General features: G+C 44.6%; 2 long non-coding RNA genes and 1 pseudogene across 3 annotated transcripts; all 3 read right to left on the reverse strand.

Moving 5' to 3' along the window:
* Positions 1–1,025: 1,025 nt before the first annotated feature.
* LOC115174398 (intraflagellar transport protein 172 homolog) lies at positions 1,026–23,364 on the reverse strand (annotated as a pseudogene).
* On the reverse strand, positions 3,402–6,280 carry LOC115174748 (uncharacterized). The gene is made up of 7 exons (XR_003871833.1): positions 6,269–6,280; positions 5,493–5,579; positions 4,907–5,221; positions 4,617–4,769; positions 4,006–4,096; positions 3,776–3,832; positions 3,402–3,536 (listed from the first exon to the last, which is right to left on the reverse strand). It is a non-coding gene; the product is annotated as an uncharacterized LOC115174748 (long non-coding RNA).
* A 362-nt stretch (positions 23,365–23,726) lies between the features above and the next one.
* LOC115174750 (uncharacterized) lies at positions 23,727–25,455 on the reverse strand. 2 transcript variants are annotated; one of them, XR_003871834.1, is made up of 7 exons: positions 25,203–25,455; positions 25,044–25,109; positions 24,852–24,914; positions 24,468–24,669; positions 24,238–24,352; positions 23,983–24,079; positions 23,727–23,795 (listed from the first exon to the last, which is right to left on the reverse strand). It is a non-coding gene; the product is annotated as an uncharacterized LOC115174750 (long non-coding RNA). The 2 variants fall into 2 exon arrangements; XR_003871835.1 differs by having other exon boundaries at positions 24,436–24,669.
* Between the last annotated feature and the right edge of the window lie 1,366 nt (positions 25,456–26,821).

Consider the following 26,821-nt stretch of genomic DNA (forward strand, 5'->3'; position numbering starts at 1 on the left):
TTAGGCCTGTAAGGAATAGTTAAACATTCCTCGGTTTCTTAAACGCTTTTCTGAATGTTTAAGCCTCGAGCCGCCAATAGATAACTTTGAGCGAGTAGGTCTACTGAATGGTGAAATTCCTGTCTCTCTCTTTGGAAGTATAACTGAAGAAGCACAGTCAGAAAAACGCATACATATATGACAGGTTTTATGTTGCGTAAAAGTCTACTGGGCAATAGGGTCCTGCATTTGAAAAGGCCAAACCTTTAGTCGCGGATGTTTTTGTGGTATAATCTCATTATAAAATCAGATCATTTTGGATAAAAAAAGATAGCATGAAGGATTTTCTGTAGAATTTATATGGATGATAGAATAGTGTACCCTATAGGTGGCCTAAATAAATAACCAACATTTATATTGAAAATTAGTTTAAAAAATATTGCCAGGTATGGAGACAAAATAGAGTGGGTTACCACAAAGATGATATCTCAGTGATACCTTGCTGAGGAGATAACTGATACCTGTGCTGACCTCATTTCTGTATACCCCCTCTTAAAATAAATATTGTCATGAAGATACAGTCCTATAATCTGTTATGTTCCATTTCGCTCTACAAGAGACTAGTTATTTTACCTTTATTGTGGGGGGAAAAAATTAAAAAATCAGAATGATATGCATTTGGGTGGGCCTTTCTAATGATGTCCATGAACGGGCATTTTGGTGGCTGATAACCTTTGTCCACAAGGGGTATTCTTCTGCTGGGAATCACTCCACCTGAGTGGGTAAGGGTGCGATGATTCATAACATTTCTATAGACCTAGAACCCAATTGAGTAGCAGGTAGTCTACTAATAGCTATAAGATAATACATGCACTGAGCTGTGTGGTCTACCTTTTCTGTTCAGCAACTAAATGTCATTTTGGTTGAACACACAACTAAATGAGTAAAAAGAATGGGGCCTAACAGTTCTCCCATTTTCTAGGTGGCTTAATATGTATTTACTTATATTAAAGCTCTAATAACCAAGACCTGAGTATTATAAGAAATTGATGCAGAATATTTTTTATTTAACTATATTTCCAACATATGAAATACATTCAAAACCGCATTTAATCCAAAAATACATGAAGCCAATACAGTATTCTAAAGTGCATTATGTCAAATTCTCCTATCACACAGGAACTTTGCTTTTAGAACACAGCACACTTATTACAGATAACAGCACTTCTGATTATGAAGATGCATCACCTGAAGTGTAAAGGCATCTTTGAAGTCCCTCAACTAAATAAAAACACACTTTGGCTGTAGCCTACTCCAGTCCTTCAGCAGTACCAGGAACATGGGGGGAAATGAACACACAACTAAAGGTAAAACAGGACAGACACAGAGGAGAAGCAGAATGTTCTGCTGAACTTTACAGACATCCCCATGGTGACACAGAATCCTGACATCAGGGACTAAGTGGCCAATGGGATGCCAGTAAGGACTGTGCTGATGTCAGCGCTGCAGAAATGTATGGCACAGTAACACAGCAGGTCTTCTCAACAGTCTATTGTTATGGAATGTGAACTGTTCAATGCTAAAACCAAACCAGAGATGGAGAGGAGGATAGATGAAATAACTCAGAAGTAGGCAGAGGCTCTAAGCAGAGCACGGTATGGTAAGTTACTGTAGTTATGGGTACGCTGGTGTGTGGTACATTGGATGAAGATTTCAGCATCTTGGTCCTGTCAGTGGAAGAAGAAGCCGGAGGTGGGGAGTCCGCCACACCGCAGACTCACAAACTTCAGCAAATCCTGGCACTCCGGGCTGTGAGTGGTCTGAGAGGAGGACACACAGATTAGCCAATCACATATCAGATCACACGTGTGTGTGTGTATATACGTGTAAAAAGCCAGTCTTTAAATCTCTGTGGACATTAGTCCATTTACTTAAATCACACTGTAATCCAAATCACACACAGGAAGGATGACGAAACACAAAGGAAAATGGGCCCTGCTCCAAGACTCAACCTTACATGTTGTACATTCTAAACCTGCACGAGTGCCTGTGATCAAAAGTGTGGATAAATTCTAAATCAAACCCAGTGTTTCATGTGGGTGAGGGCTGATGGACTAACAGCTAAATCAGCAGAGGAGGTCATAAGCACAGTGATGTAGTCTACAGGTCTAACATAATAAACCCCCTTCTTACCCTTGAGGCCATTACAAATGTATTCCAGTCATCCTTGTTAGCTGCCTTGCCAGGTCCTTCGAACTCAATCTCATTCCACAAGACCAGATAGCCTGGGTTTTCAGAGAGAGAGCTTTCATTACAGTCGTATGTTTAGTCAACCAATTAACAGGTCTGCTAACTGCCTCCCTGAACACATCACAGCCCTCTGGGTGTTGTGGAAGGCCGGTCAGTCCCTGCATCTCTGGATAGCACTGCATCTTTACGTACTATGTACCAGGTTATATGCACCTGTGTCTTGTCAGTAATGTTATGACTGGCCTCTGAGCAAGCAGGAGTCAGTACCTCTGCTTTGCTTGCCAGTACAGTACACACACACACACACACACACACACACACACACACACACACACACACACACACACACACACACACACACACACACACACACACACACACACACACACACACACACACACACACGCCATCAACTAGTTAGGTAGAAGAACAAAATATGTTGGTGTTCATATGTACTTTTGTGAATCTAAGAAAATTACAAGTATAACATGGCAATTGTAGCCTAGTGGTTAGAGCGTTGGACTAGTAACCGAAAGGTTGCAAGTTCGAATCCCCGAGCTGACAAGGTACGAATCTGTCATTCTGCCGTCATTGAAAATAAGAATTGGTTCTTAACTAACTTGCCTAGTTAAGGTAAAAAAAATATATATATATATATATATAAAATATTTAACTAAGGTCAAAGACTCTCCAACAATAGCCCCCTCACACAGACACACCAAAGACTTTTCACACCCCTGGAGTAGATGGTACAGTCCTAGACACTCGGGTAATGCCATAGAGATGGGAGAGGGTAAGGGGGGTTTCTCCCACCCACCTGTGATAATGCAAGGCAGGTAGCGGATGCCGGTGTTGGCTGCCAGTAGAGAGGCGTCATAGGTGTCCCTCTCGTCATTGGGCAGCACCTGCGCCACCCACTGGTCCATGGACACCGTCATCATCCAGTCACGGATCTCCTCACGCTGGGCATCCTGGGATATGACAACATCAACAACAGTCTCATAACATAACGTCATCATAAGACTATAACAGGACAGTCACACAACAGCAACATTACGCACCTCATTAAATAGTAATATACTGTAGCTAAGCCAACATCATCACAACATCATGATATAGAGCTGTCACAGACAGGAGTCATAACACAGCAACATTTCAGACAGGTCATGATGTAAGACATAACGACACAGCAAAGCAAACAATATCGACTTGTGCCTTAGTGACGTGTAGCTTAGCAGGGACAGAAACCTCGTTGGAGATGTCCGTGTCCTGGAAATCAGAGTGTCCAGATTCCCTTCATCTATCCCCTGGAAATACCACAAAAGGTATCAAGACAACATTCACTCATAATCTCATCTTCAATCAAATTAAAACACAATGGATACAGAAAATGTCAGGATAGCTACTCATCACTGTTTATATGATGAAATATACATTGTCATCAATCATATAAGCTACGTGTGAAGTTTTTATGCTGACTGAAAAAGTCAGCAGATTTCTGTCCAGTTGAGGTGAAACCCCTAGGTAAAGCTGAGTGGGGACTCACCGACAGATCCAGGCAGTGGTTGAGGAAGATAAAGGCCATGTTCTCCTAGCCCACAGCCTGTAGAGAATCAATAGTTCTTCAGCGAGTTGGGAGAGATTGACATTTTCCAAAAGGATTTAATTTTTGTTCATTTTCCCAAAAAGTTTAATTCTGAACATGGATGATGCGATAGGCTACTTCATACTGCTGTTTGAGCACAACATTATTCATAACACCTCCAGCGGCCCTACCAGGAGCAGACTCAGGGGACTTTGATCAGAGTAGTTCCCAGGGGGCTCCAGCAATCGCTGGTCCACATAATGGTCCACATAATCTTCAAACCTACATGAATAGACAGACACACAATGCATAAGGACCTTCTACTCCAAAATGAATGAAAATAAAGTATGCTGCCACCATCTAAAATATAATTTCCACTTCCAGAAATGAACCCATTAACACATTGGTAAAAATGTGTTAAATTATGTTAACATATTGGGCCATGTTTATAGCCTATGCATGGTCCATATTATCAGGTATGCAACTGACGCAGCAAAAAGCAAATAAATAGGCTGAAGCATGGGGTTGCCTATCTGCATTTACCCTATTGGGCTAATCATTAGCCAGATCCCAAATGTGATCTTTTAACTAGTTAATATCCTATTGATGAATTTTATGGCACAGAAAAGTTGCATAAAAACACTATATAACGTTTTACTCCGAGTTACCCTGACAGGTAGGCCTACATTATATAGTGTAGGCCTACCTGTCAGAGTAACTCGGAGTAAAACGTTCCCGGCCTGTACTTCTCACATAAACCACTTATGTCATCAGCGACATCAGTAAGGGATGATAGACTGACCAGGTGAATCCAGAGCCATGTCAGGGAAAGAGCAGGTGTTGCTAATGATTGTTCAGCCAGTGTATATAACGGTTGGTCAACCCCCCTGGCAGCGCGTGGCGTGTTAGTGAGACAACAGCAGCATCTGCTCAAAGACCTGGTCAGCAACTCACACTGCAAACAGATAGACAACGAGACTTTAAAAAAAATACAAATAAAATCACTACTTTAAAACTGTCATTACATAGCAACTACACACAGAGACTATGCATAGGGCCAATACGTGTGGTTGCTATACAGCACGTTGTGACCTGTCACTCTCGTCTGCTGTCTCCCTCTGGACCTGTACTCAGCAGCAGCATTACGTCTCTCAGGTCAGCCCACATGCAGAAGGACTCAGCGCTGTCTCCCTCTGGACCTGTACTCAGCAGCAGCATTACGTCTCTCAGGTCAGCCCACATGCAGAAGGACTCAGCGCTGTCTCCCTCTGGACCTGTACTCAGCAGCAGCATTACGTCTCTCAGGTCAGCCCACATGCGGAAGGACTCAGCGCTGTCTCTACCTAGCAGGCTCAGCAGGTCCAGGATCCTCTTGTAGTTCTGGGGTACCTTCTCTGCATCTCCCTCCTTGATCAGGTGGGTGGCGTACAAGTCCACACACACACACACACACACACACACACACACACACACACACACACACACACACACACACACACACACACACACACACACACACACACACACACACACACACACACACACACACTTGTGAAGAACCTTGTAATTCTACAAATATTAAAAAGAAAAACAGTAATGGAATAAAACTGTGAAAACACAAAAATAAGGATGAAAGAAAATGAAACTAAAGCAGGAGTGTTGATGGTAGAGTCACTACCTGTTTAGAGGCGATCTCTATGCACTTCTCCCATTGGCCTCTCTCAGCATACATGTCCAGAGCTGCCATGACATCCACTCCCACCAGCTAGGATTAGAGAATATCACAAATAACTAATATATGGCATAAACTTACAGAAAAACTTCAAAAGAAACTATGGAAGCCTTTCAGTAGGTTTACAAGGCAATGGAAGCCTTGTAATAGCTAGCATCCAGAAACTTTGAAACATGCTTTTAAAACTAGCCTGATGGTTACAAACACCCACATTATGAAGTCTTTGGTGCATTATGCAGACAATACACACAGAGTGACACGTCCTTCGAAATCTGCCATTCACGTTTCACAGGCAGGACTTTTTCCATCATTCAACTACAGAAGTCAGAGCCACTGAGCCAGTCTAATGTGGCATAACAAAGAGAGCAAGGACTGGGAATATGGATCCATTTTGTTATTTAGCTCTTATTTCTGAGTGGATGGAACCTAGGCCACCATTTCAATGGTCTCCTCTCAATAGTAGGAGAGCAGAGAAAGAGGTGAGGAGGAGGTAGAGAGAGTTGAGGAATTAGAGGTGGGCACACTGACATGAAAGGTATCTTACAACACACCACCACACAATGACACTTCCCTTCCTGACTTTCTACTGAAATCAAAATATATATTTTTTTATATCATTGGAGACACATATCGCAAGTTACTCGGTACTTGCTGAGTAAGTATTACTTAAAAACAGGCTTATTATTTGCAATACGTAGTTGCGTTAAATTGGAGCTACTCACCGAATCCGCTTTGCCTTGGTTTCTCAAATGTTGTTTCTATCGCTGGTCCACATAATCTTCAAAACTACATGAATAGATAGACGCACAATGCAGAAGAAAAGTTAAATGTCCTTCATTGTCCTCTATTATGCACTATAATGACTGTGTTCAGGAGCTGGAGTACAAGAAAGCGATGTAACCATGTAATATACTCCCCAGATAGATAAATCACAGCACAAATGTACTGTACTAAAGGACGACAGTAATAAGTGAGAGCCTATGGAGCATCAGCAGCCCTCATTGTCTGAAGGAGTCCGTTCTCCCTACAGACAGACAGCCGTTGATTATATACGCTTTATAAAGGCTCTGAAACAAACAGGGATGTTGAGACAAAGCTAAGTCAAAACGTGTACATTTGACAAACACAATGTTTAATAAAATCGACTGACAAAAATGATCAACCAGTTAGCTACTGTCGTTCACTCTGGATGAGATCCTAAATGACTATAACGCAACATGCAGAATAGATGAAATGAATCAAATCCCATTCACTAAATCTCCCTCCGTCTCCCTGGTTTTTAGGAGCAGCAGCAGCTGACTGATGTCTGCGAGGCCTCTGACTGACACACTGATTTCCCCTAGCTGTAGCCTAATGACAGAGGTGGTATTCTAACCGGATAGGCTTGTTGTCAGGGGTGACCAGGCAGCGTTGTAGACAGGCTCACCTTGGATCCAGCTCCTTGGCCACTCTCTTGGCTTTGTTCCATTCTTCTCCCTCCATGAATGCATCTATGGCTTCCTTAATTAGGTCCAGGGTGAGGTACAGCTCAGCCGCCGGAGGAAAATAAAACATTTGGCATCGAAAAAGAATGCTTGAAGGACGCCAGAGAATAGGCATAAAACATGGGATGCCTTGTCATTTTTGATCAACACACTCGCTTTCCGTTGGCAGAGCGGCTTCCACCCCTTTAGATTGATGAAACCTGTTACAGAATGTAGTCACGTTCCCTAAATCTTTTTCACTGAATCTTTCTAAAAGACAGATTATTTGACCTCAAACATTTTGAAGGACTGAAAGATGAACATTCATACTGTATTTGTTCAAGACTAGCTATGAACAGGTACATACATAATGGTCCCGTCGTGGCAATCATTGACTGGACACCTGTCTTCCACACTCCATGTCAAATCAATATAAATAAACCTTCTAAATAGCATGAAATTGCTGTAATTACTTCAATAGAATTTCCACATACCAGTTGACATCCAGTAGCCTGAAACCATGCATGTACAAAATAACACTGACTGATCAATATCAAGAGGCCGTTAGTATTGAGGGATCCACAGCAGGAAGTGTGCGGTGACTCACAGCCCTGTACATCCAGAGCTGGGTGAGGCGAGGGCCCGCAGCGTGGATCACCTCCACAGCCCTCTCCTGGGTCAGAAACTTGATGGCCAACTCAGCAGCCTGGTGGAGGTCACACACACAGGAAACATTGAGGCGCTACACTCAGGGCCACAGACAGTGGCACAGAAATACACAGGAAATATGAAATGGCACGACTGTCCATCCAGGGCCACAGATAGAGGCTTGTCTCATAACCAGAAACACAAGTGACACTACACCAGTCGGTTTGCAAGGACAGCATGTGTGGGTTGTGTTATAGTGACATTCATTGTCAGTCCTGGGGCTTTATTGTGTACCTTCATCCAGCACTTCTCCACGAGGGGGGGTCGTTGGTGGAGTCTTTAACCTTGAAGTAACACTCTACGGCCCGGGCGTACTCCCCAGACTGCTCCCATTCCCCAGCTTGCTCCACCCCTCCGTACACACAGACAGAACACACATCAGTAAGACATTTACATGTCCTCCTTGGCATTATGAATTAGCAATAACTGAGACGCATTGGTGATTAACAGGCCAGATGGAAGTGAAGGGAATAACAGAACTAGAACATAAGACTTGGAAGCCCATTCTAAGAACAGACAGAATACAGTACATGTCTGTCTGCGATTAAGGATTCAGGCTTCGAAGACAAATACAAGAATACACAGCGCACACTTCTCTCATTAAAATCCTATCTCTCCCTCTCCTCCCATGCGTTACAAACTCAACCCTTGTGATGTTATAAGACAGAGACAAGAGTCAAAGTGAATGGCAACATGTGTTAGAGTGTTCTGGCTCTCAATTGAGCATGATTGACAGTATCAGAGGGCTGAATTACTCTCAATTAGGAACTGAACTAAAGAGCGCAAAATAAATGTCTCTTCCTTTCACCCCCTTTCTTTATGACGGAGGCTTTGATCTTTTCCCACAAGTCATTAAAAGCAGGGAGCTGATGGTTGGAGATTGATGGAGGCCCTGCGTGTCTGCACTTTAATGAGCTGCTCATTATGGATTTAATTCAGGATAAAAAGCTGCCAATGTTTAATAAAGAATCAACCCAATGCACATCTAGATTAATAACAGACCACGACACAAACTGTGTGTACATGACAGTTTCTCTTCTCCTTCTCTGTTAACATGCAACGTCGAGACACGTTTTCTCTGCCTCTCCAAAGCCACAAACAAACATGTTAAATGGGATAATAAACCAGGAAAAAGGATGGTAAAAACAGATGTTGTTGGAGTGAGTCTTGCTCACCGGGAGCCCTTCTTGGCAGCCTCCTTCTCGTACTCCTCTTGGAGGACGCTCAGCTTGTTGGGAAGGTACCCTTTACAGATCCGCATGGCATCACTCCACATCTCCACGTCCTAAGACAACAAAACACCAACAGCAGCAGCACTCAGTACCAGGGGGCATCCAACTCTGTGAAGCATATCCAGCCAAATGAAGTGTGAATAATGTAATGAAAACATTACAGATCATTGCATTCTGTTTAACCTGTAGTGTTCTCTGTAAAGCTACCCCCAGACTTCCAGAACACAGAGAATAATGAATTGACTAGAATATGAACCCTCTGATTAAGAATGATGAAGGCTCACTATATAATATATATATAATCACTGTGGCTTTTTGCATAAATTTAACTGTTTTTTTTAATGACAGAAATAATTCCTAATTTAAAGTATTCAACCTCACGAAGGACAGTCTGAGTCAAATGGTTTGATTCATTCACATCTCCAAAGTACTCTTTCAAACCAACCCTGTCAGCTCTAGACTGTCAATGAGGAGTCTGGAGTGTCAGTTCTGCCCAGTTCAAACATAAAAGACAGTCTCTTACTTTGTGTTACTTAAATGGCCAGCTCTGGCCTCTGAGCCCAGAGAAGGAAGGCCTCAGCCTTGTGAAAGTCCTTCTGTTTAAAACAGAACTTGGCCTGGCCAACCAGCTCGTCTGACACACTGTCCGGGTCGTTGGCCTACCCCCCACCCTCCGGGCTCTAACCCAGTCCAGGTTATGGACGTACCTGTAAGGGACACCCCCGGCTAGGAGTTAACCTCCCTCTTCATTTTGTTAGAGCTCCAAGTTACAATGTTATATTGATCAAATTGAAGACAGCAAACTCTAAAATACTTGATATTAACAGATTAAAGCGCTCCAGCTGATATCAACTAGACAACGTGACTCATGATGTTATCTCCCAGTAGCACTAATACTATAGGTCTCCCAACCTATACTCTCCACAGCATAGAGATCAAACAGGCTCAAGGCTCCAGTTCCTCTACTAGCTGAAGAATGCTCCGTTCTCTGAATACGCCTACCTGTACCCATGTTTGTCCTGTACAACTGGGGTCCTTCCGCGGGGTGCTGAAATTCATACTTGAATAAAAAATAAATACATTTGCAAATACAATCACCGACATCTTCCGCATTGCTCGTACTACGTAAGCTGAGATTCAGTTGGATCTGTGTAATTCAAGATCCTTGGGACGTCCCTACCCTAAACCCTAACCTTAACCCCTACTCTTACCCTAACCCCAACCCTTAACCCTCAACCAGAAAAAAGTCTGGTTGTATTCACAAAAAAAAAACTTTATTAAAAGTATGAATTTCAGCACCCCACGCGCGGAAGGGCAAACAAAGCAGATCACACGACCAGTTATCAAATGTCAACTCCACTATAAGAGAACGGGGCTGAGCGTTCCTCAGCTACATGTTAGTGAGAGCTGAGCTCCCCTCCAACCAAACCTGCCTGCACCACATCTCACACACTTATTAGGTGGTCTATAACCAATGTTCAGAGAAGTGACAGGAAGTTCTGAAAGGGCTGCGCTGGCACCGGCGCTCCGTTTGAAGTCTACTAAGGAAGGCTTGAAGCGCTGACTTCTGTAGGGGACACATGCCAGCACCTCTTGCTATCTGGCGAAGACCTCCTGATATACTTACATCAGCATCGCCTCTTTCTGGCTTCCACGCTTTGATGAACTCTGTCTCGGCTTCAGCGAACTTGCCCTTGAAAAATGAAACATTATCACAGCTCAGTGCTCGGCGTTGGAGGGATTAATAATGCATGCGTGACATTCAATGTCTGCGGAAACAGAGCTCAGACACAAATTTGGGCCGGCAATGGAGAATTTTTTGTATTCATCTTTGAGATGATGCAAGCTGCAGAGTAACCTTGAGTGTGTGATTGGGAGGACGAGGAGGAGTTGTGGCGTGAGCGTGTGTGTGTGTTGGGATTGCATAAGCTGTGGTATTATATCTGATCCTCCAACATTAAGGCATTTTTCAGGTGGATCTCAGGGATGGTGTTCTTGGTGGAGAGACGAGCCAGTTCACAGGCAAAGTCAAAGGAGCTGAGAGAGGACAAGAGAAGAATCATGACCACAATCTACTGTACAGCACCAACAGACTCCTCACATAGGAATACATGAGGAAGGTCTTAATAGCTTATGTCTTGTTGAACGCTTCAGACTATGAAATAAATGGTTTTAAATTTGAACTTGTTGGGCATTATAAGGCAGGCTTGGTATTGTGTCAATCCCAGAACAGAAACATCAGATAGTTCGTCAAGTACCTCCCAGTGATCAGAATTTAACTGCAGGGAGATTCTTCATCACTTTGTCAACGGTATTGAAGAGCTTGAGGTTCCAGGCAGTACAGTAAAGTGCAGTCCAGTGCATTGATCCACTCACCAGTTGTCTGCTGCAAAGCCGACGGAGGTCTTCAGCAGACCAAACTTTGACAGCAGCCTCCCCTGCCAGACTCTTGGCCCACAGGTAGGCCACCTGCTTATGGGCACTGGCTGCTCGCCACCTGCCACACACGGAAGAGGAGCAGGAACAACTGATAAATATGCCAGACGCTCCCACCATCAATCACCTCACGTGCCCCTCACAGCACAGAGAAGAGCAAGAGAGAGTGAAACAGCTACATACAGAGAGTTAGATACTGGAACTCTTAATAAATTACTGTACAATTAAGTGTTAAATAAAGAGGATGTGCATTTATGTGCCTCTCTATTGGTCCAATGGCGGGCCAGAAAGGAGGGAGCAGAAGTAGCATGGTTGCAGCCAGGTGAGGATGTTGTTAGAGAGTGTTAGGAGAGGTCTTGCAGCGTAACACATCCACCCTGTGCTACTTCTGCTCTGTCTGTTAGCACAGACCACCGTCTTTGATACAGGCCAAGCCAGGGATGTTACAGTCACACAGTCCTGCTGTTGACTCCCCGTATCATGGGCTCTCAGGTCAACTTTGTTAGTGGTGTGGACACGTACCCTGTAGGCCTCCTCCATGTCGTTGACAATACATGTTGACTGCAGCCTTCCACTCCTGGCCCTCCATATAGTGGTACTCTGCTTCTGAAAACCTGGACTCTGTCTCAAACTCTTGGAATAAATAGGGAAGTCAGACTTAACCTGATTATCCTGGCTGATCTAAATCACCTTGAGCCTCTCTCATAAGAATTTTTTCAGAATGATACCCATAAGATGTTTATATTTTCTCGTTGGACAGCGCCCCCTATCGCTGACCTTAGCCAGGTGAGTCTCAGCCAGTAGATCTGGGTGATGTTTGGACACCAGGCGAATCACGTCGTCAAACATTTTATTCTTCTTATACATAGTGATGGCCAGGTCCGGCTTCTCCACTGTCGCAAACAGCCTGCCGATATTCCAGGCACACACACACACACCTGATTGCATTGCTATGCACGGAGATTGAGTAATTCTTAATCTCTGAATACATAAACTGCAAATTAGGCATCAGAAGAAAATATAATTTCACCTCAAAAAAATGAAGTTGCCCTTTATTGATTAATGTTGCTCCACATTTCTCACAGGAGAGATCAAAAAGAGAGGCAAGTATTGAGATGACAGAGTTTGGGGCACGTGGTGACAGACTTTGTGGCAGGCTTGCAGCATGAGGGAGATTACTCTGTCTAATATGGAAAGACACAGGCTCCTTTTGAGGCAGATAGACTGGAGGTCGTCACAACACAGCACAGACCTTATTAAAGTCCAATTTGCTATCAGTGCTCGGCAAATGAACACTTGTTTGTCAATTTGTTGTAGTCGGACCTTGACCTGAACTGCGACCGACAATTTTCTGGATGTGAGTGAAATATAAGCAGGGCCCTATAAGACAATGTCGGAAAACTTTGCCTTTGACGTGATAAAATCCATCATGAATTTGGCAGCAGGGTTGTGGTTGATACGGGTGTAAAACAGAGGGTAATGAATGATAGGGAGGGAAGAAGAGTGGGGAAGAAGAGAGGGAGTGGAAATTACATAAAATATGTTTCATTGTCACATACACAGGTTAGGTGCAGTGAAATGTGTTGTTTTACAGGGTCATGAGAGAGAGGTTACCTTTCTGCCTCCTTGTATTTCCCCTCTCTCTCCAGGTCCTGGGCTCAGCTGACGTACAGAGCCGACACGTACTCCAGGTCATACATTTCGCTGCCAGCTAGGACACACAATGTGTGAGTGTGAGTACTGGTACCCCATGTACATAGCCAAGTTAGATATACTCATTGTGCATTTATTCCTTGTGTTATTATATTTATATCTCCGGAGTATTTCTCCTGTCTTATCCTGCTTCCTGTGTGAATTTAAGTATGCTCCCTCTAATTCTCTCTCTCCCTCCCTCCCAGAAGACCTGAGCACAGGGACCATGCCTCAGGACTACCTGGCCTAATGACTCCTTGCTGTCCCCAGTCCACCTGGTCATGCTGCTGCTCCAGTTTCACTGTTCTGCCTGTGGCTATGGAACCTTGACCTGTTCACCGGATGTGCTACCTTGTCCCGGACCTGCTGTTTTCGAACTCTCTCCTACTCCACCTGCTGTCAAACTCTAAGTGATCTCCTATGAAAAGCCAACTGACATTTATTACTGAGGTGCTGACCTGTTACACCCTCTACAACCACAGTGATTATTAATATTTGACCCTACTGGTCATCTATGAACATCTTGGCCATGTTCTGTTATAATCTCCACCCAGCACAGCCAGAAGAGGACTGGCCACCCCTCAGAGCCTGGTTCCTCTCTAGGTTTCTTCCTAGGTTCCTGCCTTCCTAGGGAGTTTTTCCTAGCCACCGTGCTTCTACATCGCTTGCTGTTTGGGGTTTTAGGCTGGGTTTCTGTATAGCACTTTGTGACATCGGTTGATGTAAAAAGGGCTTTATAAATACACTTGGTATAAGCTTTTATATTTTTAGCTCTGCGTTATTGGGAAGGGCCTGTAAGTAAGCATTTCACTGTTAGTCCACACCCGCTGTTTACAAAGTAGGTGACAATGTGTGTGTGTGTGTGTTTAGCCAGATCACTAACTCACTTTGATTCCCACCACAATTCACTCCTAATCCCACTTTAAAAGAACACACAGGTCTGCTACAACTAAAACATAGAAAGCACAGCAGTGTTTCCCATTTCAATCAACCCCCTGGCAATTGAAACAGGGCGAGCCAGATGACGAGATGGGACATTGAGGATACATACCTTATGAGCCTGCTCCCACCTCCCAGCCACTGTGAACATATCAATGGCATCTTTGATGTGGTCTCTTCACAAGCAGGGGCTCTGCAACCTGGGTTCCCACAGAGCGAGAGAGATGCATGAATCTCTGGATTCCAGCTCTCAAAGTACTGCATCAATACTTTAATTAAATTCTGCAAACACGCTGCTCACGCAGCACAGAGGCAGCATGGAGTCTGGTCTGGAAAAAGCAGACATCGCCAGCTGCCAGGGCCCTGACTTATCAGAACAGTTGGAATGAGGCTGTGGTCATCACTCTGTCCTCTTACCTCACACGCCTGGCTGGAGGAGTAGTACTGGGCTATCATCAGGTAGTACTTCCCTCCTGACCGGTCTTCCTGTAACTCCAGGATATGGACCGCCTTCCACTGGCGAGCGCCTATAGCTGCCTCAATGGCCTTTGAGGAACAACTATGATAGAGAGACAACAAAGGTGTAGGAGAGGAGGGGGAGAGCAAAGGGGTCGATGAAGCGTTTGCACCACTGAAGGACATTGAACTAATCAAAGAACACAATACAAAGCAACCTTATTCATCCCCATGGAGAAACTAATAGGCAATGCCCAGCCCAGCCAGGGAGCAATTAAGACTAGGCTGGCACTACTTAATGTCAGGATCCTGTCAAAGTACTCTACACATCCACTTTTATTGGCTATTTCTTTATTTGATTCCTAAGTGTTGATTCCCAGCAGTATGTGATTAGTAGGAGATGGAGCTTTAGCGAGGCCCATTTTGCCAGTCAGTCAGACCACCACAGTATTAACAGAGGGCCAGCCATCCAATGTGCTATCTAAAGCAGCCTACCCTGGGGACTGAAGCCCTGGCGCTGCCTAATGAACACCACCTCCATTTGATTACACAGGAAATTAATCATTCACTTCATAAACAAACCCCTCACACCAGTTCCTCCTGTTTCCCACTCCTTTCATCTCTTTCTTTCCTCTCTATATCACTCCCTCCCTCCTTGGATTAACTTATGGGCAGACAGCAGAGCTGACGCACCCAGCCTCGATGTAATGGTTGATGGCAGCGTCCATTCGTCTCTGCTGGACCAGGTAGTCTCCCCATTCCTCCTCCAGCTTCACCACGTCAGTTGGGAAGGCAACACGAGCCAGCTACACAACTACCCTCTGGGAAAGACGTCCCAGTTACATTCACATCAATATAGTTTGCAATGAATTCTCTAAACCAGTATAAAACCCACCATCAACATTGGGCCATTAACTACAGAAGTAATACATAACACTACCGAATAGGTGATGTTAATGAATACGTTAGGCCTGACACAGCAGGTGGAGGTTATCTTTCCTGAAGGCGTGGCCCTTGTGGTAGCAGTCCAGGGCCCTCTGGTGGCTCCTGATCTTCTCAAACAGATCTTCCTGATGATAGGGGAGAGAAAAGTTACTTATTTTCAATTCAACTTCCTCCCTCTCATTTAGACACTTAGAGCATCTCAGGACCTCTGGTCCATAACCAGATGGTTCAAGAGCAGAGAGAGAGACAGAAACACAGAGAGAAACTCAGAGAAAAAACGGACAGAGCGAGAAGAGAGTGAAAGACAGAGAGAAAACAGAGGGCTGACTAACATCCCTCCCAGCACATCCTTTATTAAGACGCACAGACACCTTCCCTGACATCTGTTCTGAGGAGTCATCCATGGCCCAGAGTAAGATCTTAATCAGCACTGAGAATCAGGGTGTACACAGAGCTAGAACACTGCACATCTGTCTCTCTCTGCACCAACTTCTGCTGCCTCACAAAAGACAAGCCAACTTCTCTATCACACACAAATCACATTGCCAGACAATCAAGTCGAGTCTCTCAGAACTTCTCCATCAGGAGCACCGGAGAGGGGATCTAAACAACCACTAATCTCATTAACTTCTCCTCTGTCGCTGGAAGACAAGCGACGTTGTCTTGAAGAGGCCTAGTGTAATGTTAACGGCAGCCGTTGAGTTCGCCTTGTGACTTCGCAGCGGTCATGACACCCACCCTCTCCTAGAACTCTCCCCTGATGAGGGCAGCAGCGATTCTACTGAGGATGTCACTGTTGGAGACCAGCTCCTCACGGCCCATAGCCAAATCGGGCAGCCTTGGCTGGTAGGCCCACCTTGAGGTAGACAACGCCCATGAAGTCCTCCTCCCCCTCTTTGACCTCGCCAGCCTTCTCATGCTGGTTGGTCTCCATCAGCCACTGGTAGTAGCTGTGACGCAGGTTGTTCAGCTCTGGGTGGCCCTGGGAAGACAGAGACTGAGTCTAGTTCAAAGTCCATGAGTACTGGGTACTACAGGGTCTCTCAGTACTGGTTTACCTTGGCCTCAGCCATGCAGTCGTCCCACATGTGAAGCTCCCGATACTTCTCCATCACCTCATCAATGGCATTGTACAGAGCACACAACACTTAATTATACATGAGCCTGGGAGTCTCTGCAAGTCTCAGATCAAACTCTCCAGATTCATGGTCTCTTACCTGCTGCATATAGTACAACTCTGCTGGCTTGTAGTTCTTGTCCAGCATGGTAAGGCGTACTTTGACTTGGTAGAACTCTGTACCATTCCTTTGAGACTTGGTCAGCGATATTGTTAGTCTCGTTCAGAAAGCGAACTTTGGAGACATCCCCCAAGGCAGCAAAGCACCTAAAAGAAACACACAAAAATGGCTTAAGGGACACTGAGGGTGCAGCAAAATCAAATGTTTACAGATAAACAAATGTTTACAGATAAACTTAAAGCTCTAAAACAACAGCCATGCTCCAGCACCAGGGTTAACACAAGAATGTTTCAATGGCTTATAACCTGGGCGGCTGCATTACCAGCTCTTTCAGAGAAGTTGCATCACGCTAATAAGCTGCGCTCGCCATTTTATTAGCAAACCACCCTCCTTCATTTACATTCTCCTCTCCGGACAAAACTTTTTCCTGCATTTATGCAAATCAAACTACATACATAACGAAATCTCACCGCATTATTGATGCTACAGTCAAATCTAACTTTCACCCCCCAAAAATAGAAGGAAAATGCCTATAATAAGGGAGAAATGACGAAAACTTGCTCTGGTGGTGCTAAATGTCCTATTAAGAGAGAGACTTCTCTACATGAGTATTACAGAGTAAACTCAGCTCTGGATGAGCTGCTTGGCTTTGTACTATTTCTGCCCCCCAGTCACACACACAGCTCAGAAAACCACTGAAGGGAGGGGCTGCTCTAGGCTAAACATCTTCACAGGAGACGAGTCACTTTTCACAAGTTAAAACGGAGGGAAGGGTATAGAAAAGACTGCATTAGAAGATAAGCCTAGTGTTGCTGAGCACCCTTGGGGGACACACAATGGCATGTATGGAGAGTGCGTGTGTGTGGGGCCCCCAATTGTGCTGACCTCTCTGTGATGTGGAGCTGGCGGGTCTCCAGGGACAGTTTGCTCAGAGTTTTCCACATGTCCTCCGTCTCTGAGGACATCTCCAGAGTCTCCAGGAACGCTGTGGCTCTGAGGAAGACACACACACACACGTGAGTCACACAGCAGGATGATCCCCAGTGACAAACACAGAGCAGGAGAGACCCACAAAGAATACAAGTAAAAACATAACTGAATCACATTATTTTTGAAGCTATACGGTAACAGTTCGACCATGCAAAAACATTTTTTTTAAAAGTGCTGGTTGTCGAAATAGACTACATACACTTCAAATAGGGGACACAGCATTTCTTTCAAAATGAGTGTGGAATGCATACCGAAATAGTTGCATTTTAAACCCACAAATTCCGCCCTTGCATGGATGTTGCACAATGAGGGATCTAATCAAAACCAATTTAGCAACAAATATAGTAATAATCTCAACACTAGCTGCCACTTTCATGCATTGCAAAAAACCTACTGCATTCTTCAGGGATGCAAACTGGTGAGGGCCCAAAAAGGCGACTTTTTCTTCTTCACTGAAACGTGCAAAAAAAATCCCTGATAGAGGGAAATGCAGGTTTTAAACTTATTAAACAAAGAACATAATCTACATGATCAGTCTCTGTGCGTAAAAGAGGTTAATGTGAACCTAACTCACAGCTAAAAAATGAAAAGAAAGCAATCCAATGTTATTTGTTGCCTAGACTTTACTGCAAATGGCACTCAAGAATAAACAATACACTAATATTGCAGTTAGCCATGACAGCCTTAATAATAGAACGCTTGTGACCACACAAATATTGCACTGGAAAAAAAAACATTTTAAAGTAGAAATATAATGAAAAACAGGCATTGTATTTTTGCTCTATTATAGTGGCCAGAAAAGACATTGATTAAGTGCACACGGCTACGTGTGCAAAAATAACTACACCGAGTATAAAAAAGTATAATTCCCCCATCCACCAGTCTTACTGTCAAGTTCAACACAACAAAAACTATATCTTTGGGCTACACTGCACATTACTACATTGTACACTTTCTGCCTGTGGATATCTGTTCTATAATGTGCCAGAAAAAGGGAGAAAAAGGGAAAGTGTGTGGTGTTCCATTCACCTATATAGTGGCATCCAGCTTAAACCAGGCCCAGCTCCAGTTGATCCCTGAATCCACTTGTTTAACAAGCATTTTCACCTAATTCTCTCATTCTGAAAACCACATACTGTAGAGGGAAAACATGTGTTAACAGATAGTGGTTAGTTCGTTAACATTTCACAGATTGCCAGGGTCCTGTAAGCAACTAACGTGTTATAACTTGAGGAACGGCAAGGAGTCGTATACCAGTTACTAGTGTAACGACCCTGGGTTTATAGGGGTCCGGATTAGGGGAGGGTTTGGCTGGCAGGGATGTCCTTGTCACATAGCAAACTAGTGACTCCTGTGGCGGGCCGGGCGCAGTGCATGCTGACACGGTTGTCAGGTGTACAATGTTTTCGCCGACACATTGGTGCGGCTGGCTTCCGGGTTAAGTGGGCATTGTGTCAAGAAGCAGTGTGGGCCTTGGTTGGGTTGTGTTTCGGAGGACACACGGGTCTCGACCTTCGCCCGTACAGGAGTTGCAGCGATGAGACAAGACTAACTACCAATTGGATACCACGAAATTGGGGAGAAAAAGGGGTAACATTTCTTTTTTAAGAGGAATGAATGTTTCTGAATGGCTGGGGGGTAAAAAAGAAGAGCAGCTCACAGTCGGTCACATTGGGTTGAAGCGGGTACTAAACTTCACGGTCTGGTCTATAAATAGAAAGTAGTGGAGTCAGCCCAGCCCACAAGGTGACGCTAGGCCTTGCCAGCTAGCCTACTGTGAGGGAACAGTAGCACATGAGTTGGCCAGGACCTCCCTCTCTCACCCTGAGGGGGGACATGGTGGCTTTCTCTGGGCTGTCGATGTTGTACCACACACACAGGTCACCTCTGTTCTGGCCCACCACTACGTCACTGCTGGGAACCCACCGCACGTAGGAGCAGAAACTCAACACCGTGGTTTTAATGCTGCTCTCTATGTCATACAGGTGGAGCTCAGGGAGGGAGAGAGGACCAGCCAGTGATGCAAGGAATCAAATAAACTCAAATCAGAGCAGGGTCAAAACTAGAAATCAAGGTCTACTGGGTCCTTTACAACAAATTCTAAACCATAGCAAAACATGCCCTGAGTGCACTGAACATCTTTCCAAGACAGCTTTCTCCTGGATTCACCTGGTTAGTCTATGATCCAGTATTGATGTCACTTGTTAAATCCACTTCAGGTCAAAGAAGGATTTTTAAGCCTTGAGACAATTGAGACATGGATTGTGTGTCATTCAGAGGGTGAATGGGCAAGACAAAAGATTTGCCTTTGAACAGGGTATGGTAGTAGGTGCCAGGTGCACACGTTTGCGTCAAGAACTGCAATGCTGCTGGGTTTTTTACACTCAACAGTTTCCCGTGTGTATCAAGACTAGTTCACCATCCAAAGGACATCCAGCCAACTTGACAACTGTGGGAAGCATTGGAGTCAACATGGGCCAGCATCCCTGTGGAACGCTTTCGACACCTTGTAGTGTCCATGCCCCGACGAATTGAGGCTGTTCTGAGGGCAAAAGGGGGTGAAAATCAATATTAGGAAGGTGTTCTTAATATTTTTTTACACCGTGTATGAGTAAAATTTGTCACTTCTCAGTTAGAAGCTCCCAAAGGGATTCCCAATTAAAAATGGTAGGCATCCTTTGCCCCAGAGCGAGCACATCAAACAGGCATACCTCTAGGCAGCCCGTTACTTTGAGCTGCTGCCTCACCCGCAGTTTCTTGTACCTGAAAGCAGCTTGCACCCCATCTAGTTGAGCTCCAACCAGTCAGTCTTGGAGTCGTGGCTGATGGTTCCCAGGTTGTAACCGCCAGCCAAATCCACTGAGTGGGAGGGAGAAGATTACCTGAGCTGTGCCTGTAGGCCATAGTATCAATCACTGACGGGCGGCTGAGGGAGACAGAGAAAACATTCCACTCCAGAGTGATTGTACTAAGGTGAGAGGTGGTGTATCACGTTTAAAGCCACATTATATATCTATCCATCTGCTAGAGACAGAGATAAAATAAAAATATGTTGTGACTGATGGGCTAACAGAACAAAGACATAATGAAATATGAATATGGCAATGTTCACAGTCAGCAGCCATTCACTAACAAACACATCTATGATTCTCTCATAAATCATTTGACAGAGGCCTGGCACTGCCTCTCCTTTTATTCTGTAATTAAGCTTCCGAGAAACATGGCTAAAAAAACATTTTCCAATTTACACTTTCAGAGCAGGTTAAGTACACAACTGACAATGCGAGGGAGGGAAAAATAAATAACTGCGCTTGTCCTTCAAGGGGGAGAAATAAATTGGATGGAGGTTGCTTCTCATTTTCACCACCTAAAAATAAAAAACAGCTCGGCAGCCGACAGAAGGACATCCCTGGACTTAATTAGCACAGGAAGTGGACAGGGCAGATGGTGCTCAGCTCAGCGCTGCTTGGGCGGTGATTCAGACTTAACACAGCCGCTCGCCACCTCACACGCTCGGCCTGCCGTGGGGTCAACACCTAATTGAAAGGCATCGTTCTCAGAAAGCGGCATATGCCCGTTTGTTTCAGTATCTCTCTGTACCGGCCCTCACAGGGCCCGGCGTCTCAGGCTGCTCCAGGGGAGAGAAGGAAGAGGGGGAGGGCCCGCTACAATCAAACGGTCGTTTACCTAATCAATACCTAAGCAACGTGGGGGCCAGGTTGAGCGAAGCGGCACCCCTGCCTCCACATGAATGGGGATCCTCCATCACATAAAGGGGCAAGTCAGCATCGTTGTGTGTTAGACACTCTTTATCTACAATAAGAGTGGAGTGGTGGGCTGGGCTGGAACTGGGGCTGAGGGTAAAGGTTGCAAACACTTAATTCAAAGATTTAGCAGTTACTTCACATGGGCAAGTTGGCTGCAAATCACTTCAATAGATAGTAATAGTAATAACACTTCTGGAAATACAAAAGTCCATGTATTTTTGGTCTGAGAATTAAAGTTACTAGTCAACAAGCCCCACAGTCATAACCTTGGCTTAACCTGAAAATATATTTCTGCAGCACAGAAATCCTGTTTTTATGTCCTCGGTCTCAGGGAGCATACTCTCTGCATCATACATATTCATAGCTTCACCTTCCACAAACACACTTACCAATGGTCTTGATGTCAATCAGGTAGGCTAACTTTTTGCTGTCTTCAACTCCCTTCTGTTTGCGCTCATTGAGACAAACACTAAAGATGCAGACAGAGTGAGGCAGAAAGATCGAGGAGCTCAGGAGGAATGTTAATACCAGCCTGAACCTACAACCATTAGCACAGAAATAACTCCAATCTGACAATCTTGACAGCCTAAATACAGTAGGATGGATTTGTAATGACTAACTTTGTCCACTGAAAACTGTCTTGACAGCTCTATGCAAAACGCGTATCCTTCTTATGCATGCAAACTAAGTATGCCTTACTGTCATGTACAACCAAAGCTCAACACTACCACCTAGTGACCATTTTTAACATTACTGGAGTAGACTGGAAAAATGGTCTATGATGGCGCTAGTAAGTGATCAGAAAATTCATAAACTGCTTTCTATTATATAATATGCATTAGGAGGAGAATGGGTGAACACCAACCGGATGAGATGTGGGTTCATGAACTCAGTTCTCACTGATCCCATGTTGTTGCTGTCGTACTCCACCAGCATCAGCGCCCCCAGTGTTGCAAATCATACACACCTGTCACAACACAGTCAGCCAGCAGCTGACTCCCTACTAAGAGACAATTCAGAATTCCTATGTTGAAGAAGCAACAGGTGCATGATGGGTATTTCTAATTCATAAGTTGGGATAGCAGCAGCTGAAAACTCTTCACAAGAGCACTTTAAAACTGCAGGCAAAGCTAAAACTGGGAAAGAAGAAGGGAATTGTACCATTTCATTTTCAAAGAAGAATTTCTCATTCCCCTTGGAGCCCTGCCATGCCATCTGAAAAAAGAACAGCAGAGGGGTCTTTGTTCACCTGGGGTGAGGTGCCATTTTCAATATCAGCACTCCAGCATAGGAAGGCTCCTTAAACTCACAATTAACCAGATATTAGCAAACTGAATCCTGACAGCCCTCAAACTTCTAATTATAACATTTTAAAACAGGTCCTTGGAACTTCATCCATAACCGTTGGTTACACGGTTGTTGTTCCAGCTTTAATGTTGAGACTTCGCACAGAGGGGACGGTGGCCTACAATAGACACCAGTCAGCGAAGGCAATTCAATGTATCTTCTAGTTCTTAGTGTTTTAAATCTTCTTCCAACTGCTCACTTCAAATTCTAGTCTGCAATACCACACGAGTGGAGGCAAGTAAAGAAATAACCATGGTGAAAGATTTGCATCAATTCCTATATAAAATAACCCCTATCCATCTGCCAGTGAATGGCCAGGCTGTCATACCTCACTCAGGTTGTTGGAGGACAAGTCTCCCAGCAGCAGGGTATCAGAGGTGTGGGCCACCAGGTAGCGGTCCTTCCTCATGATCTTCACCTCGTCTATCTCATGGCCGTAGTGGGATTTCAGCACAACCCGCATCCCTGTGGACAGGTTCTTTACAAATCACCTGGAGAGACATTGTTCAGTTAGATAGACTGAGCCACAAACCCACTGTCACAAGCGTAGAGAGGAGTAGGCAGTCGCAGGTTTAAAACTACTGAGTTTATTAAAGCACTCTCATTCATAGAGAGATATATATATACACACACACGTATAAATAAATAAAAGCGGGACAAGACCCAAAGTGCAAAATAAAGTACTCAGGAAATAGGAGATTCCTCTGAGGAAAACAAGCAACATTTACAATGACCGACAAAGACAAATGACAGAGGGAGTGAGTGTGTGTATGTATGTATGTATGTATGTATGTATGTATGTATGTATGTATGTATGTATGTATGTATGTATGTATGTATGTATGTATGTATGTATGTATGTATGTATGTATGTATGCACACAGATAGCGTGGGGATTGGAACCAGGTGTGTGTAATGATGACGAGACAAGTCCAGGCTGATGAGTGAAGGGCGTTTGCCAGCAGCTAGAAGGCCGACAACGCCGAACGCCTCAGCTGGACAGGAGGGGGAGCCAAAGCGAAGGCTGGTGTGACACCTGCAAGGAATTAAGTGACATGGCCAAGAAGAACTGTTGAGTCCACAGAGGGTGATGTGATAAGCGCAGCTCAACAACAATCTCTGTGAGCCACAACTCAAGGACTCAAGTTAAACTTTCCCTGTCAGCTGAACTGAAGACACCCCCCTTTCGTTCTGAACTGAAGGCGGTGAATACCACAACGTACCTGACTCCGTCCCTCATAAGTCATCTCAAATTTTGTTCTTGTAGATGCTCCTCCATAGGCAGCAGGAAAACTGTTCCACTCCGCCACACAGTGTACCCTGAACACAGAGATTGACAAAAACATGTTCATGAAGTTTAAATTACAAAAATCTGTGAAAGGCAATGTGTAGCCTACTTTCTACAGTACTTTCGCAGCTAAATCAATTATGGCATGACTGTTGCGAACAGGTGTGCTCGTTCGTGTATGGTTACTAACTGCACAGAGGCGTGAGTCGTCCTTCTTCCAGGCCAAGGCAGTGATGATGTACAGGTTTGGAATCTCTTTGGGGATGCTTGGTCCCATGCTCCTTTCAGAGGACTCCAGTTGAAGACTTTGAACAAAACAATTTATCACCCAGAAGAACTTCCCAGCAATGTAAGATACTGTATGAGGTTGTAATATCATGCTTATTACCTGAATACTGATGTATCAAAATGAAGACTGACCGGTAATAGCTGCCGATAACCACAGACTGTCCACTGGGACTGGTGGCCACAGTGAACTCTTTCTCAGCTGTAGTCAAAAGTCTGTTGAATGGGACCTTCCCTGCCATAGGCCACTATCTTCTTGTCACATCCAGCCACTATGACGCTGTTGGCTCTCCATGCCAGGGCATATGGTTTGGCAAGGGTGGGTCAACAATTTACCCTGCAAAAAGATTGGAGAGACATGCACATCAATACACAACATGCATCAATGAACATCTACCTGATACGATTTCAACTGTGAACCAGAGACACTATACAGAGAGGAGTTCACTATTATTGTGATCACCACCACAGAGTACAACTTTGAGTGAGAAGGTTGAAATAAAGAACAAGAGCACACACTGTTGTCAAATCTTTTCCGTAGACTGTAGATGACTTGTTTGTTTTTGTGTTAGCAAGGTGAACCTGAGAGGAAGCAAACAAAACATGTCAAGATCCACCACAATGTTCAGAAAAATCATTTTACTTTTTGTTAATAAAAAAATGCTGTCAATAAATGTAAAAAAAAAAACATTGATTGTGTAAATGACTAACCTTTCCCTCAGTTAAACCAAAAACGATTGCGTGTTCTGCAGGCCATAGCAAACATGTCAAAGCACTCTGAAAGAGGATGAAATGTGTTTAAATTGAATGTTGCTGATTAAATTAAGATAACTTAGTTCTACTGCATCACAGAAATGTGTGATTACTTACCGTCTGTACAAATTTGTTGCAGATTACCTTCTTCTCACCCCTGTGTGAGGAATAAGAAGGATGCATCACAATTGATACAAGGAGAAGCTACAGGTCGGTCAACTGTGAATTAAAACCCAGCCAAAATACAACTATGAGAAGTATGAAGTTATGCTTACCATTCCTCTCAGATTTTGTAGACATAACATAATTTATCAGTTTGGGCAATGGCAATTTATGTTGAGCCGGGAGAAAATGCCATGGCCTTGACAAATGTAATTTTATTAGTCACGTGCCATGGCCTTGACAAATGTAATTTTATTAGTCACATTTCACTGTAACCTGTTGTACATTTCACTGTAACAACAGGTTACAGTGAAATGCTTACTTACGAGCCCCTAACCAACAACGCAGTTTCAAAACAATATGGATAAGAATAAGAGTTAAAAGTCACAAGTAATTAAGGAGCAGCAGTAAAATAACAATAGCGAGACTACATACAGGGGGGTACCGATACAGAGTCAATGTGCGGGGGCACCGGTTAGTTGACGTAGTATGTACATGTAGGTAGAGTTATTAGAGTGAATATGCACAGATGACAACAGAGAGTAGCAGTGGTGTAAGGGGGGAAATACAAATAGTCTGGGTAGCCATTTGATTAGATGTTCAGGAGTCTTATGGCTTGGAGGTAAAAGCTGTTTAGAAGCCTTTTTGTTCTAGACTTGGCACTCCGGTACCACTTGCCGTGCAGTGGCAAAGAGAACATTTACATTTACATTTAAGTCATTTAGCAGACGCTCTTATCCAGAGCGACTTACAAATTGGTGCATTCACCTTATGATATCCAGTGGAACAACCACTTTACAATAGTGCAACTAAATCTTTTAGGGGGGGGGGGGGTTAGAAGGATTACTTTATCCTATCCCAGGTATTCCTTAAAGAGGTGGGGTTTCAGGTGTCTCCGGAAGGTGGTGATTGACTCCGCTGTCCTGGCGTCGTGAGGGAGCTTGTTCCACCATTGGGGTGCCAGAGCAGCGAACAGTTTTGACTGGACTGAGCGGGAACTGTGCTTCCTCAGAGGTAGGGAGGCGAGCAGGCCAGAGGTGGATGAACGCAGTGCCCTTGTTTGGGTGTAGGGCCTGATCAGAGCCTGAAGGTACGGAGGTGCCGTTCCCCTCACAGCTCCGTAGGCAAGCACCATGGACTTGTAGCGGATGCGAGCTTCAACTGGAAGCCAGTGGAGAGAGCGGAGGAGCGGGGTGACGTGAGAGAACTTGGGAAGGTTGAACACCAGACGGGCTGCGGCGTTCTGGATGAGTTGTAGGGGTTTAATGGCACAGGCAGGGAGCCCAGCCAACAGCGAGTTGCAGTAATCCAGACAGGAGATGACAAGTGCCTGGACTAGGACCTGCGCCGCTTCCTGTGTGAGGCAGGGTCGTACTCTGCGAATGTTGTAGAGCATGAACCTACAGGATCGGGTCACCGCCTTGATGTTAGTGGAGAACGACAGGGTGTTGTCCAGGGTCACGCCAAGGTTCTTAGCACTCTGGGAGGAGGACACAAGGGAGTTGTCAACCGTGATGGCGAGATCATGGAACGGGCAGTCCTTCCCCGGGAGGAAGAGCAGCTCCGTCTTGCCG

Source organism: Salmo trutta, chromosome 35 (assembly GCF_901001165.1).
Source record: "Salmo trutta chromosome 35, fSalTru1.1, whole genome shotgun sequence".
Classification (NCBI taxonomy): domain Eukaryota; kingdom Metazoa; phylum Chordata; class Actinopteri; order Salmoniformes; family Salmonidae; genus Salmo; species Salmo trutta.